The sequence below is a fragment of the Pseudophryne corroboree genome, chromosome 6 (genome assembly GCF_028390025.1).
Source record: "Pseudophryne corroboree isolate aPseCor3 chromosome 6, aPseCor3.hap2, whole genome shotgun sequence".
In the NCBI taxonomy this organism is placed as follows: Eukaryota; Metazoa; Chordata; class Amphibia; order Anura; family Myobatrachidae; genus Pseudophryne; species Pseudophryne corroboree.
Genome location: NC_086449.1, coordinates 788,297,901 through 788,311,699, shown reverse-complemented (window position 1 = coordinate 788,311,699; position 13,799 = coordinate 788,297,901). Strand labels below are relative to the sequence as shown.

Sequence of the window (13,799 nt, the reverse complement as noted above, 5' to 3'; positions counted from 1 at the left end):
CTGCACCTGTGTATAATGCCATGTATATACTGCTGCACCTGTGTATAATGCCCACATGTATATACTGCTGCACCTGTGTATAATGCCAACATGTATATACTGCTTCATCTGTGTATAATGCCCACATGTATATACTGCTGCACCTGTGTATAATGGCCACATGTATATACTGCTGCACCTGTGTATAATGGCCACATGTATATACTGCTGCACCTGTGTATAATGCCCATATGTACCCTTTGACTCATATATTTGGATGGTCCACCATGTTAAGCTCTACAGTCACTATTGGTTGACATGGACATGGTCGATATGAACAAATGGTTGACACATGAAACTGGTCGACACAGGACAGGTTGACACATGAAAAGGTCGACATGGCTTTTTTTTTAATGCAATTTTTTTAACTTTTTCATACTTTAGCCTCCACGTGGACTACAATTGGGAACGGTAACCTGTGCCGAGCGCAGCAGTAGCGGAGCGAAGCACCTTGCCCGCAGCATGATGAGCGAAGCGAGTTATGCGAGGGGACTCGGTGCACTAATTGGGGTTTCTGGTCATGTTACGGAAAAAATTACACCAAAAACAGTTGCAAAATCCATGTCGACCTTTTCATTTATCGACCGGTCCCGTATTGACCATGTTCATGTGTCAGCTATTAGTCCACGTCGACCATGTCTATGTCGACCAATAGTGGTTAACATGGTGGACCATTCATACCAGAACCGGCACACACGGTATTACATTGTGTTTAATCTCACTATAATTGTTTCATTTTCATTTTTCACTTTGGCCTTTAAAGAAATGTCACAGTAATAGGCTTCTTAACAAGATATATAATAAACGTTCTATTTTATATAGTCTTATTATTAACTGAATTTCTTTCTGTGCGCCACCATAAGACCAATTCTATCTATTTTCCTAGAATGTTATAGCAGCATCTATGCCTTATATGTACTGTGTATATGATGGTAAGTGCCACGCCACGTTGAGGTTATCTGATATGGTATGGATTATTATTATTATTATCAGCTACCTATATAGCGCCAACATATTCTGTTGTGCTTTACAACTGGGAACAAAATACTAATAAAACAAGGCTGGGTAACAACAGACAGACAATGGGGGTCATTCCGAGTTGATCGCTCGCTAGCAGTTTTTAGCAGCCATGTAAACGCTATGCCGCCGCCCACCGGGGAGTGTATTTTTGCTTTGCAGAAGTGCGAATGCTTGTGCAGCAGAGCGCCTGCAAAATCTTTTTGTGCAAAACAAGACCAGCCCTGTAGTTACTCTTCGTGTGCGTTGATTCTAACGACGGAGGGACGGCTTTTGACGTCACACACCCGCCCAGCGAACTCCCAGCCATGCCTGCACTTTTTCTGCCACGCCTGCGTTTTTCTAAGCACTCCCTAAAAACGGTCAGTTGACACCCAGAAACGCCCACTTCATGTCAATCTTCCTGCGTTCGGGCCGTGTGACAGAAAACCCACGATGCTCATTGTACCTGTACGACGTGCCTGCGCATTGCGGTGCATACGCATGCGCAGAAATGCAGATTTTTAGCCTGATCACTGCGCTGCGAACAACGGCAGCTAGCGATCAACTCGGAATGACCCCCAAAAAGGTAAGTGGGCCCTGCTCGCAAGCTTACAATCTATAGGGATGTGTAGGCATATACTGTAGTATATAGTGATATTTATATCTAACATGGGGGATATTCAATTACCGTCGATGAAGCTTCAGGTGATATTTCCCGATGTTTCAGCAATGTTTTTTCACCCAGATAAAACATCCTTTTTACCCGAAAACACGCAGGTTCAGCCAGAGGCAGGTGAAAAAAATCCCCGAAAAGCTGCGACACACGCCGGCTTTTCGGGGCTACTTTAATAGCCTTCCGGCGATACTTTTACACCTGAGCAGTGAGTGCGGGTAATTGAATATCCCTCAAAGCCTTAATTCAGAGCAGAAATAAAACCATATTTCTGAGTAAAGTAGACTCAATCTTTGCAAATGATTAATAAATATTAAATGTACTGGCATATTTATAAAGGGTGCAGAAGTAGATATACCACACTCCCCTCCTAGAATTCTAGGCACCTGGGAGTGTCCAAGGACTGGGCTTTCCCCCGCACACAGCCTTAATACACAGAAGGAAGAACACTCCCCTCTGTCCACTGGAAACAATTTTAATGTATGAAAACTTTTCCAGCTGGTTGTACATCATGGACAGTGCATACACTCAGGTGAATTAGTTTAGGGGACAGAGACTGATTGCCCCTGCTGTAGTGGGTGGCATTACTGTATAAAAGATTAACACTGTATTAAACTAAAACATTTTAAGTAACGTTACATCTATGGTGGTCATTCCGAGTTGTTCGCTCGCTAGCAGTTTTTAGCAGCCGTGCAAACGCTATGCCGCCGCCCACTGGGAGTGTATTTTAGCTTAGCAGAAGTGCAGAGCGGCTACAAAATAATTTTGTGCAGTTTCAGAGTAGCTTCAAACCCACTCGGCGCTTGCGATCACTTCAGACCATTCAGTTCCTGATTTGACGTCACAAACACGCCCTGCGTTCGCCCAGCCACGCCTGCGTTTTTCCGAATACACCCTGAAAACGATCAGTTGACACCCAGTAACGCCCCTTTCCTGTCAATCACTCTGCGGCAGCCTGTGCGACTGAAAAGCATCGCTAGACCCTGTGTAAAACGACATCGTTCATTGTAATAGTATGCCGTGCATGCGCATTGCGCCGCATACGCATGCGCAGAGCTGCCATTTTTTTGCCTCATCAAATGCAGCTAGCGATCAACTCGGAATGACCACCTATATGCTGGGAAATCTCTAGTAGCTTCCAATAGGATGAAATGTATTTTAAATACATTTTATTGTAGCTAATAGACATCTTCTTGCTTCAAGATCAGTGCTAGAAGCTTTTCTGAGGTTCTGAGGTTGACACCAAGAAGCTTGTCTGAGGCTCTGAGGTTGACACCATTGTATCCAAACTCAGCCCTCTATCCCCTACCAAGCACAGCACTGTACCATAGTAAGAGGGCAATGGGAAACTAGACTTACCCAACCAGGAGACATTGCAGCAGTATGACCACACCTACTCAGAAGTAAGCGGTTCCAGATTCCCGTGTAAAGCCGTGCTGGCTTAGAGGATATTGCTACGTTGTGAGGAGAGAGTGAGACGCCTTGCCCCACCTGTGTTTGCTATAATCATGGACACAGAATAGAGATTACAAGAGAAACTAGTAAAAATCTTTGAGATTCCGTGCCAGCCTAACAGCTGATGCGAGTTTCCTGGAGATGAATACAGAACCAACCATCTGGCAAGTTATCACTTACTAATCGCTCAACCACTGCGGGCAGGGTGGGTAAAGCAAGTGCTGGATTAACCTATTTGCATTAGTGAAATATGAATTCAATAAGTCACTTTCTTTCAGCTCTTGTGCCAACATCTAGAGACAGCCTTGTGTCTCAAGTCGCCTGAAGGCGTACAACCAGCATACTGTTATGAGTATTGAGTACCTACCATGATCCTGAGACTGCAGAAGCAAGTTCCCGGATGCTTCTGCTATGACAATCATCTTTGCTGTAACTAATACCATTGACTGGTATGCGGCTGTCACCAGGACTTTAGCTCTAAGTAGTGCAGACTCAAGATTACAGACACATATGTTTAAAGGGAACAGGACACTTCAACCTTATTTTATTTTTATCACCACTTTCCAGGGTTCAGCCCGGGTCACTGACCATGGTTTTCAAGATGAGTCACAGTGGCTTTAACCCCATTCACACAGTTGGCTGGACCCAGGATACTGCCGGGGCTGGGATCGGTATGAAATACCTACAATCAAAATCCAGACGGTTGAAATCCCGATAGCAACTGACTGACGGTCAAAATCCCGACAAGGTCAAAATCCCGACATGGACAAAATACCGACATTTAAAATACCAACAAGGGCAAAATACCGACATGAAAAATGTCGACAGGTCAAAAATGCCGGCATGAGTGTGTCAGTGTTTTTTTGGCGTATGTCGACATAGGTCGATATGGACATTATATAAGTGTACCGCATCCCCTCGCATGGCTCGCTGCGCTCTCCATGCTTCTGACACTATTATATTCCCCCTCCAGGTCCACTGGGATGGTAAAGTATGAACAAGTCGGTTTCAATTAAAAAATCATGAAAAACTCATGGCGGCATTTTGACCTGTCGACATTTTACATGTCGCTATTTTGACCTTGTCGGTATTTTAAATATCGGTATTTTGTCCATGTTGGGATTTTGACCTTGTCGGGATTTTGACCGTCAGTCAATTGCTGTCGGGATTTCGACCGTCGGGATTTTGATTGTCGGTAAATTGACTGCATCCCCCGGGGCTTACATCTGCCGGCGCTTGGAGATGACATGATTTACAAGCGCCTGTACTGCCTCTCTGCCTATGCAGTTCACACTGCCCGTTAACCAAGCTCCTCCCTAGGACCAACCCTGCAGGCTAGCCGGGGAGGATTCCCGGGTCACTTGACCCGGGTTAACCCTTTTACACTGAACTCTGACCTGGGTTAACCCGGCAATAACCCGGGTTATTGCAATAGTGTAAAAGGGGTATTACCAAATAGCATAATAAGAAACTAAAAACACTAACTAAAAGTAACATAACACTAGTCTAAATACACAAGCTGAATATGCCAACTAAATAGGAATACTAAAACTATACAGGTTTTTTGCATAGGACAGGTAATGTCACTATAGAAAATGCTGACAGGTAGCAAGTTTTCTGCATAACATGGATAAATGCAAACTTCCAAATGGAACATGTTTGCACAGTGCAGTAATGCTGACAGGTAATAGATTTTCAGTATAGCACAGATAGCTTCACTGTAGAGAAACACTGACAGGTAACAGGTTTTCTGCATAGCACAGATAATTGCAATATTCCAAATGAACAGGTAGTTTGCAAACTGGAGTAATGCTGACAGGTGCAGTAACAGGTTTTCTGCAAAGCACCGAAGTATAGAATTTCTAGCCAGATCACCCAACAGGTGATTTACACAGTAAAGAGATGCTGGGAAGATTTTCTAAATATCACACACTGGGTTCCTACATACTACAGGTAATTAAACTGTGGAGAGACCCTGGACAGGTCTTCTGAATAGCCCAGATTGATAACACTGTGGAGGAATACTAGTATATTTTCTAAATAGCATAGATACATTAACAGTAAATGCCAGGACTGACAAATTACAACCCACAGAGGAATGTGAGAGGGAAATCCCTAAAAAATGCTGCACAGTCAATGAACACAGTTCCTGAAACCAGCAAGGCTCTGAACTCGGCTGTAGTAATCAAACAGGATGACTCCTGGGCTGCACTCCTAACTGGTTGCCAGAAGACTGATTGATGCCACTAGAGCTAACCTTAGCAGCAGTTGCTGATCTGTGCTACTTCTGGATTCTAACACATACTTCCTTAGGTAAAAGCACTTTGTGGCATCTAGCTGGGTGTAAGAAGAGGACTCTTGAGCTCTGTCAAGCATCATGACTACAAAAAATCAGGTCTTTTCTATATTTTACATAGACCCACCTCCTCTGTGGATGTAGAATTACTACAGACGCAGTGCACCTTTTGGCTAACATATCCTAGCACCGTCCTAGGTACGTGATCTTTAGGCACATAACATTTTTTGGAGCAGTGACCCACTAGCATACAAGGCAACTGCAAAATAATACATACATTTCCCACGTGTTAATCTACTGTATGTTAGTGTTACAATGTCAGATTGCCCAAGACATCAAACTGAACCCTAAATCCTGTTATAACCGGAGCCAATGATCCTGATAGGCTGGAGCATCACTAAAAGTGCCACCTTATACCGGAGACAGACTAGTATTAGAGCAGTCAAAATCACAGCACGTGTGGCTCAAAGCAAGCCGTGTACTGTATCTGTTAATGCAATCATAAATGATTAGATTATTATTGGTAAGTAGTGTAGAAGTATCACCACCACCAGCTCAGTTAACCCCCTGAAAGCTGTTTGTCTGGGGTATTTTTACATAAATAAAAAGGTACACAGGAGGATATTTATCAAACCTTTGAAAAGAGGGAAAGTGGAAAAGTTGCTGTAGCAACAAATCACATGACATTAATCACATCATATTATCTCCAAGCACTGGCGATCCGGCTCTCACTATGCCTGTAGAGTTTACACTGCACCATTACCAAGCTTGGTCCTGGTTTCGACCAGGGTCGGATTCCCGCGTAACATGACCCAGGGTATTGCTTTCAGACCCTTGCCCACCAAATTTTGACCCGGCAGTGGTGTAGCTACCACCCCTGGAGGGAGGCTTGGAGGCGCAGGGCTGCGGCATCGCCGCCACTGGATTCACTGCAGATTGACATGCGGACTAGCAGATCGCATGTCAATCTGCTAAATGCTCCTCCCAAAATGGCTGCCGCCATGGAGGAGACAGATGCTAAAGGTCATACTTGACCTCTAGCATCTGACAGAGCCGGGAAGTGCCAGGACCCGGAAGCACATAGCGCCAGGTAGCGCTGGTGGCTGCCGCAGCCTTATACCCATGGCAATGAGTATGACACACACAGCGCATGAAGTCTCTGGCAATGAGCAACACACACCCAGGGCATGAAGCCCATGGCCACAAGTATTACCCCTTGGCAACAAGCAAAACACACCCAGTGCATGAAACCCCTGGTAAAAAACATTACCCCTTGGCAATAAGCATAAAAACCCCTTGGCAACGAGCATTACGCACCCAGTGCATAAAACCCCTGGCAACAAGCATTACCCCTTGGCAATGAGCATTACACACCTAGGCAACAAGCATTACACCCTGGCAACGAGCATGTCACCCAGCACATGTAACCCCTGGCAACAAGCATTACCCCCTGGCAACGAGCATGACACCCAGTGCATGAAATCCCTTGGCAACAAGCGTTACACACCCCTGGCAATGAGCATGACACCCAGCGCATGAAACACCTGGCAACGAGCATGACACCTAGGGCATGAAAACCCCTGGCAATGAACATGGAACCAAGAGCATAAAACACTGGCAATGAGCAGGTAATTTAAAAGTAATTAATAGTCTTACTATGGGCATAATGTGTAATGGGCATTGTGCTGTGTGGCATAATGTATCATGGATATTGCGGTGTGTGGCATAATGTATAACAGGCATTACGGTGTGTGGTATACTGTATCACGGGCATTGTGGTGTGCGGTATAAGGTGTCATGGGCATTGCAGTTTGTAGCATAATGCATCACAGGCATTGCGGTGTATGGCATAATGTATCACGGGCATTGCGGTGTGTGGCATAATATTTCACAGGCATTGTGGGGTGTGGTATATTGTGTGATGGGCATTATGGTTTGTGGTATAATGTATAATGGGCATTGCGGTGTGTGCCATAATGTGTAAGGGGCATTACTATAAGGAGGAAAAATTGGCAAATAATGTAAGGGGCATGAATCAGATTTTTTTTTTCTTGTGGTGGCCAACGTCTGGGCGTGCAGGTTGCAAAACTGGGGTATAAGATAGTCTTTTCCTGCAATGCCACACCCCGTGCAGCAAGGTTACGCCCCTTACAGTGAGACCAAGCCCCTTTTTCTGGAGCGCACACTGCACTTCTAAAATGGCAATGGGGGGCTCCGGACACTTTTTTGGCTTGGGGAATCAAAATTTCTAGTTACGCCACTGCGACACGGGTTGCCTTGGTAATAGCCCAAGTTATAAGTTAAAAGGGGTACTATATAGCTATAGGGTCACTTTAAACAGCTGCTCTATGTGGGTTCCCTGTAGTACTACATACCCCTAAATATATCTCTGCAGTGGCGCACCCAGGGGGGGTTTCCGAGTACCCAGAAACCCCCCTCCACCAAAAAAAAATAATAATTTTTTTTTTTTTAAATGCTGCATGAGTATTGTTAATGGCTGTCTAGCATCCTCTGCAGCCTGCTCTCTTCCTGGTGGCACTTGTAAGTGCTTCATAAAAGTTTACTTTATTTTAATTATAGTACATATATATCCATGTGCAGTTTGTGAATACATATATACACATGTATATACATACATATAAACACACACATGATATATATACATGCATATATATACTTGTACTGTATGTATATATATATATATATATATATATATATATATATATATATATATATATATATATATATATATATTATCCTTTATTTATATGGCGCCACAAGGGTTCCGCAGCGCCCAATTACAGAGTACATAAATAATCAAACAGGAAAACAGCAACTTACAGTTGATGACAGTATAGGACAAGTACAGGGTAAATAAACATAGTTACATCAGCAGATGACACTGGAATAAGTATCAGGTGGCAGAAGACTGCTGGAGTTGATGCAGTTGAAGATTATTAAAGTAAGACAAAGGATTAGCACATGAGGGAAGAGGGCCCTGCTCGTGAGAGCTTACATTCTAAAGGGGAGGGATAGATAGACAGAGGTGACACAGATGGGGTACATAGAGAGCATAGAACAGAGGGTTAGGATGAGATTTGGCTGGGTTTGGTGAAGAAGTGGGTCTTGAGAGCCTGTTTGAAGTTTTATAGAGAGTTGGAGAGTCTGAGGGGGAGAGGTAGGGAATTCCAGAGAATTGGAGCAGCACATGAAAAATCTTGGAGGTAGGAGTGGGAGGAAGTAATCAGTAGGCAGGAGAATCGGCGTGCATTAGCAGAGCGAAGAGGACGGGTGGGAGTGTAAAGGGAGATAAGGTCAGAGATGTAGATGGGAGAGGAGTGGGTGAGGGCTTTGTAAGCGAGTGTGAGAAGCTTGAAATGGATATATATATATATATATGCATGTTTAATATGCTATGTGTATATTATATATATATATATTTATATATATATATAGGTGTATATACGGTATATATGTGTACATATATAGATATGTATATATATATATATATATATATACACAGACACACTAGTTTTACGGACCCAGCATGTACTGGGTCACCTCAGTCCCCGCCCCCGTGCTTGGCTCCACCCAGTTCTGGAAACCCCCCCATGAAAATCCTGCGTTTGCCACTGCTCTGTGTATTAGCAGTTTTCAGCATCCTGGCGATGTCCGCCATCCAAGGGATCTATTCGAAAAGAGTGGAGAAGCGGACCAGTGGAGAAGTTGCCCATGGCAACCAAACAGCTTTGAGGTAACATTTATCAAGCGCATTCTATAAAATTAGCAGTTGATTGTTGCCATGGGCAACTTCTCCTACTGGTTAATGCATAGGCGGATCAGGGGGGGGGGGGGCACCCGGGCCCGTGCCCCCCCTGTCGTTTCTGACTTCTTCTTTTTTCAAAAGGAGAACAGCAGCAGCACTACTGCTGTTTCCGTCAGTCAGATTTTATAAAAGAGCCGGAAGGCACTAGGACCCACCGCGGCTCTAACAGCAAGTCTGTGTGGTATCCAATGGGGAGGCTGGAGCTGCAGCTCCAGCCTCCCCCTGCTCACACCGCAACCTACCTCCCCCACTGCCAGCCAGCCAGAGTCCAGCCCAGGCGCGGGCTTCAAATGCCAGCATCGAGTTTGACTGTTACTTATGATGGCGCAGAAGGCTTCATTAGCCCTCACTGCACCGCACAGTTTCCCAGCACTTCCTCCTCCACTTCCTTTAGCACCATGCTAGGAGCAGTCACACTCAGCCTCAGCTTTGAGAAGGCGGCCCGTGTGATTGTGACAGGGCTGTCCTGCAGAAGTCTTATGCTGCTTATTGGAGATCCAGCTGGCTGCTTCTACTAATCAAAGATGGAAGTTTGTGTCCTGCAGTCTGAGTCTCAGTGCAGTGCCCAAAACAAGGTATGCTGCACCTGCCACCACCAACTAAAAACTATAATAATTATATTGTGCTGGGGTGCCTTCCAGGCTCCCATAACTAGTGGAACAGGTGACCAACATTTAAAGGCCCAATCAGCCTTTTCATTTATTTATTTACTAACAGTTTCTTATGTAGCGCAGCAAATTCCGTTGCGCTTTACAATTTACAATCAGGGTGAAACATTGGCAATAAACCAGGACGCGCTCCTACAGGCAATCATTACCTGATGATGTATTCTGTGAGGTCACACCCCCTGTGATACCACACCCCTTATCTGGGAGCATGCGTGCCTTAGCTGCATGTAAATATAACTATTACCGTTCCCCTATCATGGTGCCCCCCCCCCCCCCCCCCCCTTTCATTTTCTTCTGGATCCGCCCCTGGGTTAATGTCTCTACTCTTTTCCAATTAGTGATTGTCCAAGATGGCAGCAATGGGGTCCAACGCACAATTTATGGAGTCCCTTGGTCCACAGTTGGCCAGCTGGAAATTCCAATTAACAGACCGTATCTGTATGAAGTCCCAGGAATGCGTGTAACATGGCCCCATGCCAGAGGATTGTCAACTCTGGCAGTGGAAACCCCTCAGAACTTTCACAGGACTGGTAATTATCCATCCCAAGCTGGACAAGCATTCCTAAAGGTCGAGTGACCCACCACTTGAATGTTTTTGATTTCCCAGGACTAGGATTTTTATGCATAATGCCCAGTGACAAGCAAAGTTCATTTTTATCCCCTAGAACCTATATCTATTAACACATATTAAACCGTATGATATAATAAATAGAAATTTATTATATGTCCACTAACTAGGGAAACGTCCAAAAAATCATAAGAAAAACCCCTCACTCTTATCCTTCATTTTTCTCTTAAGGGCCCTATTACTGAAAGATATGAACAAGGTCGTTCATTAATGAATGAGAACTCGTTCATATCTTTCAGTGTGGAGGCAGCAACGATGAACGATGCACGGCCCCACGCTCGTTCATCGTTGGTGCCCCGTCGCTTGTGCATGCAGGCCAATATGGACGATCTCGTCCATATTTGCATGCACTGATATGGAGCCGGGTGACGGGGGAGTGTAGAAACTGCACTCCACCCGTCACCTCCCCCCCCCCCCCCCCGCCGCCGGGTCGCCCGTCTGCCGTATCGGCGGTCGTGCAGCTCGGAGGCGGGTCGCGCAGTGTGTAGGGCCCACTAGTTTTATGAATATGTCTCCTGAGTATAGGGAAACCAAATATGTGCAATAATATCTCTGAAGATCACTGTACACATTCCCCATGAATAGCTATGCTTATACACTGTAGCCTGCTTCTATATACCGCCGGCTATGCCATCGCAGCTGCTGGTGCCCTCTGTTCAGTATACAGCCGTGATCATGTTTGTCCAGTCAATTACATGGGAATCAATGTCAGAAAACAGATTGCAAGACAAACCTTATGTAGAAACATCAGTGCTTTCTCTTTTTTTCCCTTTTACCCAGGGGTCTTGCTGTTCTGATCAGCAGTTTCACATTCAGCCGTAACCATGGTGATTCCTGATTTCCAACGAATTGGAACAGAATAAAAAAAAAAAAAGACTAATCGAGAGAAATAGTATATTATGGATAAAACAGTTTCATGACTATTCAAGTATCTAATATGATGCTGCCTGATTTCAAAATAATTGGTAGTAATAATAATAATAATAAAGATTTAAATGAAGGTTGTGTACCTGTATCTGTTTATAATACAAGCACCACACGTTATGCTAATAACCTGCGATCCCAGTATGCTTTATGGTGCTTAGGGGGGGGATTCAGCATGAATCGCAATTGTGCTGAAATTGCCATGAAGCGTACGCCAGTACGTGCTTGTGCAACGTCTTAAACCCCGTTCTATTTAGAACGCAGTCCAAGACCTTTTCGTGGGGCGATGATGGGGCGTCAACACCATGTTTTTGTGTGCGTCGATGCACCGTTTTTGGGGGGCGTGGTCCGGACATTGCGGGCGTGTGTGGACCGCTTGCGGGGTGTGTCGCGGCGGCTGGGTGTGTCATGCGCAGTCGCTGCGACCCAAAGATGGCGGGTAGCCGTCTGCCATCGCAGTTAGGCTGTGCAGGCAGGGGGTTACCCTTATCATGCAAGCGCTTGGCTGCTTGCATGTTAGCGGGGGTGGGGGGGTGGGGTGCAGGACCCGGAATGCTGGGTGGACTTGCCCTGTGCTGGGCATTCCCCCTCATGTCAGTGTAAAGCATACTTCATACTTACCGACAATCTGGCTGCCCCCTCCGGGAGGAGGCAGCCAGGTCGGAGCAGCAGGGGTGTAGATATGCGGCTTGATGACGCTTAGGGGCGGGGTTGGGGGCGTGGCTGCATGATCACGTCATCGTGGCCCTGCCCCCTGTCTAGCAATGCCGTTAATATTGGCATTGCAAGGCAGGGGGCGGGGCCAGGATGACACGAATCACGTCATCTGACTCCCGGACCGCGCACTTTGAACTGCGCCGCTGGGGGTTATGTAGGTGATGCGGGTGGGTTGCGGGTGGTGGGCACTCGTACGGGAGACTTGCCTTTTCTTCCGGGGGGCCGGGCATACTTGCCTGCCTGACCCTCTCCATGAGGGAGAAAATGCTCTGTTCCTGGCATTTTCTCCCTCATGGAGAGGGTCAGGTAGGCAAGTATGGTGTAAAGGGTTGTTGTTGTGCAGTTTTTCACACAACTAAGTTGAACTACACAACTACAACCCATTCTGAATTAGGCCCTGAGTTGATTACTTGTTACCCTTTGACTCAGGAAGTCACAGATAGCAGTTTGACCTTGTATCATTAATTGTCCTTCAGAGTGTAAAGATTCTTTACACTGTTATAATGGATGCAGTGCAGTGGAAAACATGGCCCTGTAATGCTCCCTTTACCGAAAGCTTCGAATTTTTTACGTTTGTACTGTAAAAGCCGATCAACATGACTGACAATGTCAGATATTTGAAATAATTAGCACTTTTAACACTGAAAAATGCAGCACCAGAGAAAAAACAAAAGCTCCTTTCCCTCTGTGGATGCCAGACAGGTAAAGCTTGATGGCATCTGTTTTGCCATCTACACCTGTCATCGCCTGGACATTTATTTATTTTATTTTTCAATGCTGAAAAGATTAAAAAAAAAGAAACCCTTCAGATTTCATTTTTCAGTAAACTGCAAATGGAAAGTTTTGAACAAAGAAAGTAAGCAATGCGGCCACTAGAGGGCAGTAGCATGCCATAATAGGTAGAGGAGCCCTTGAATTTAATGATGACAATGTGGAACCTAGCTAGCTAACTGAAGTGATTCTAGATAAGCAGAATGCCATGACTGTGTACCAGTTGTGTCAGGGAGCAGGGTTTAGTGCTACAGCGCTGTTCAGGTTCTGGGCAGATACCTGTCAGAGTCTATGTTCTTCATTGCGCTCTGTAATGCTGTCTCAGGGCAGTAAATCTTTTCACAGTAGAAAAAAATAAATGATTTCGGAGGTGAAGAAAACCGTACTGCGAGTTATTTTAAATGCATTGTACTGTAACGTTAATACGAAGTGCAGATTTGCATGTGTTACGGATGTACTAAAGTAAGCTTAGCCGTGACGGCATGTGCGTGTTAACGCGGTTCCCTCCACCTAGAAAGACTAGAAAGAATGAAAAAGATTTACGTTCGCTTTGCATCGGAAAGATCTGGCCATGTGATGCTCTAGCTGAAGCTTCTGTCCAGAGCCGGTGCTAGGGTGTTCGGCGCCCTCCTGCAAACTATAAATTTGCGCCCTCCCATACTTTACAAGGGACAGCGCACATAACGCCCCCTGTAGCAGTGACACGTATACACATAATGCTCTCTGTAGTAGTGCCGCGCCTTACACACGTAATGCCCCCTGTACCAGTGACTCTTACACACATAATGCCACTGCACCAGTGA

General features: G+C 45.3%; 1 long non-coding RNA gene across 2 annotated transcripts in view; it reads right to left on the bottom strand.

Moving 5' to 3' along the window:
- The window catches only part of LOC134933514 (uncharacterized), a 50,569-nt gene extending 38,296 nt beyond the window's left edge, over nt 1–12,273 (bottom strand). For both annotated transcript variants that reach the window (XR_010179724.1, XR_010179723.1), the window contains exons 1-2: nt 12,130–12,273; nt 11,318–11,418 (exon numbers count right to left, since the gene is read on the bottom strand). This is a non-coding gene — a long non-coding RNA (uncharacterized LOC134933514). The remainder of the gene's footprint in view (nt 1–11,317; nt 11,419–12,129) is intronic.
- Between the last annotated feature and the right edge of the window lie 1,526 nt (nt 12,274–13,799).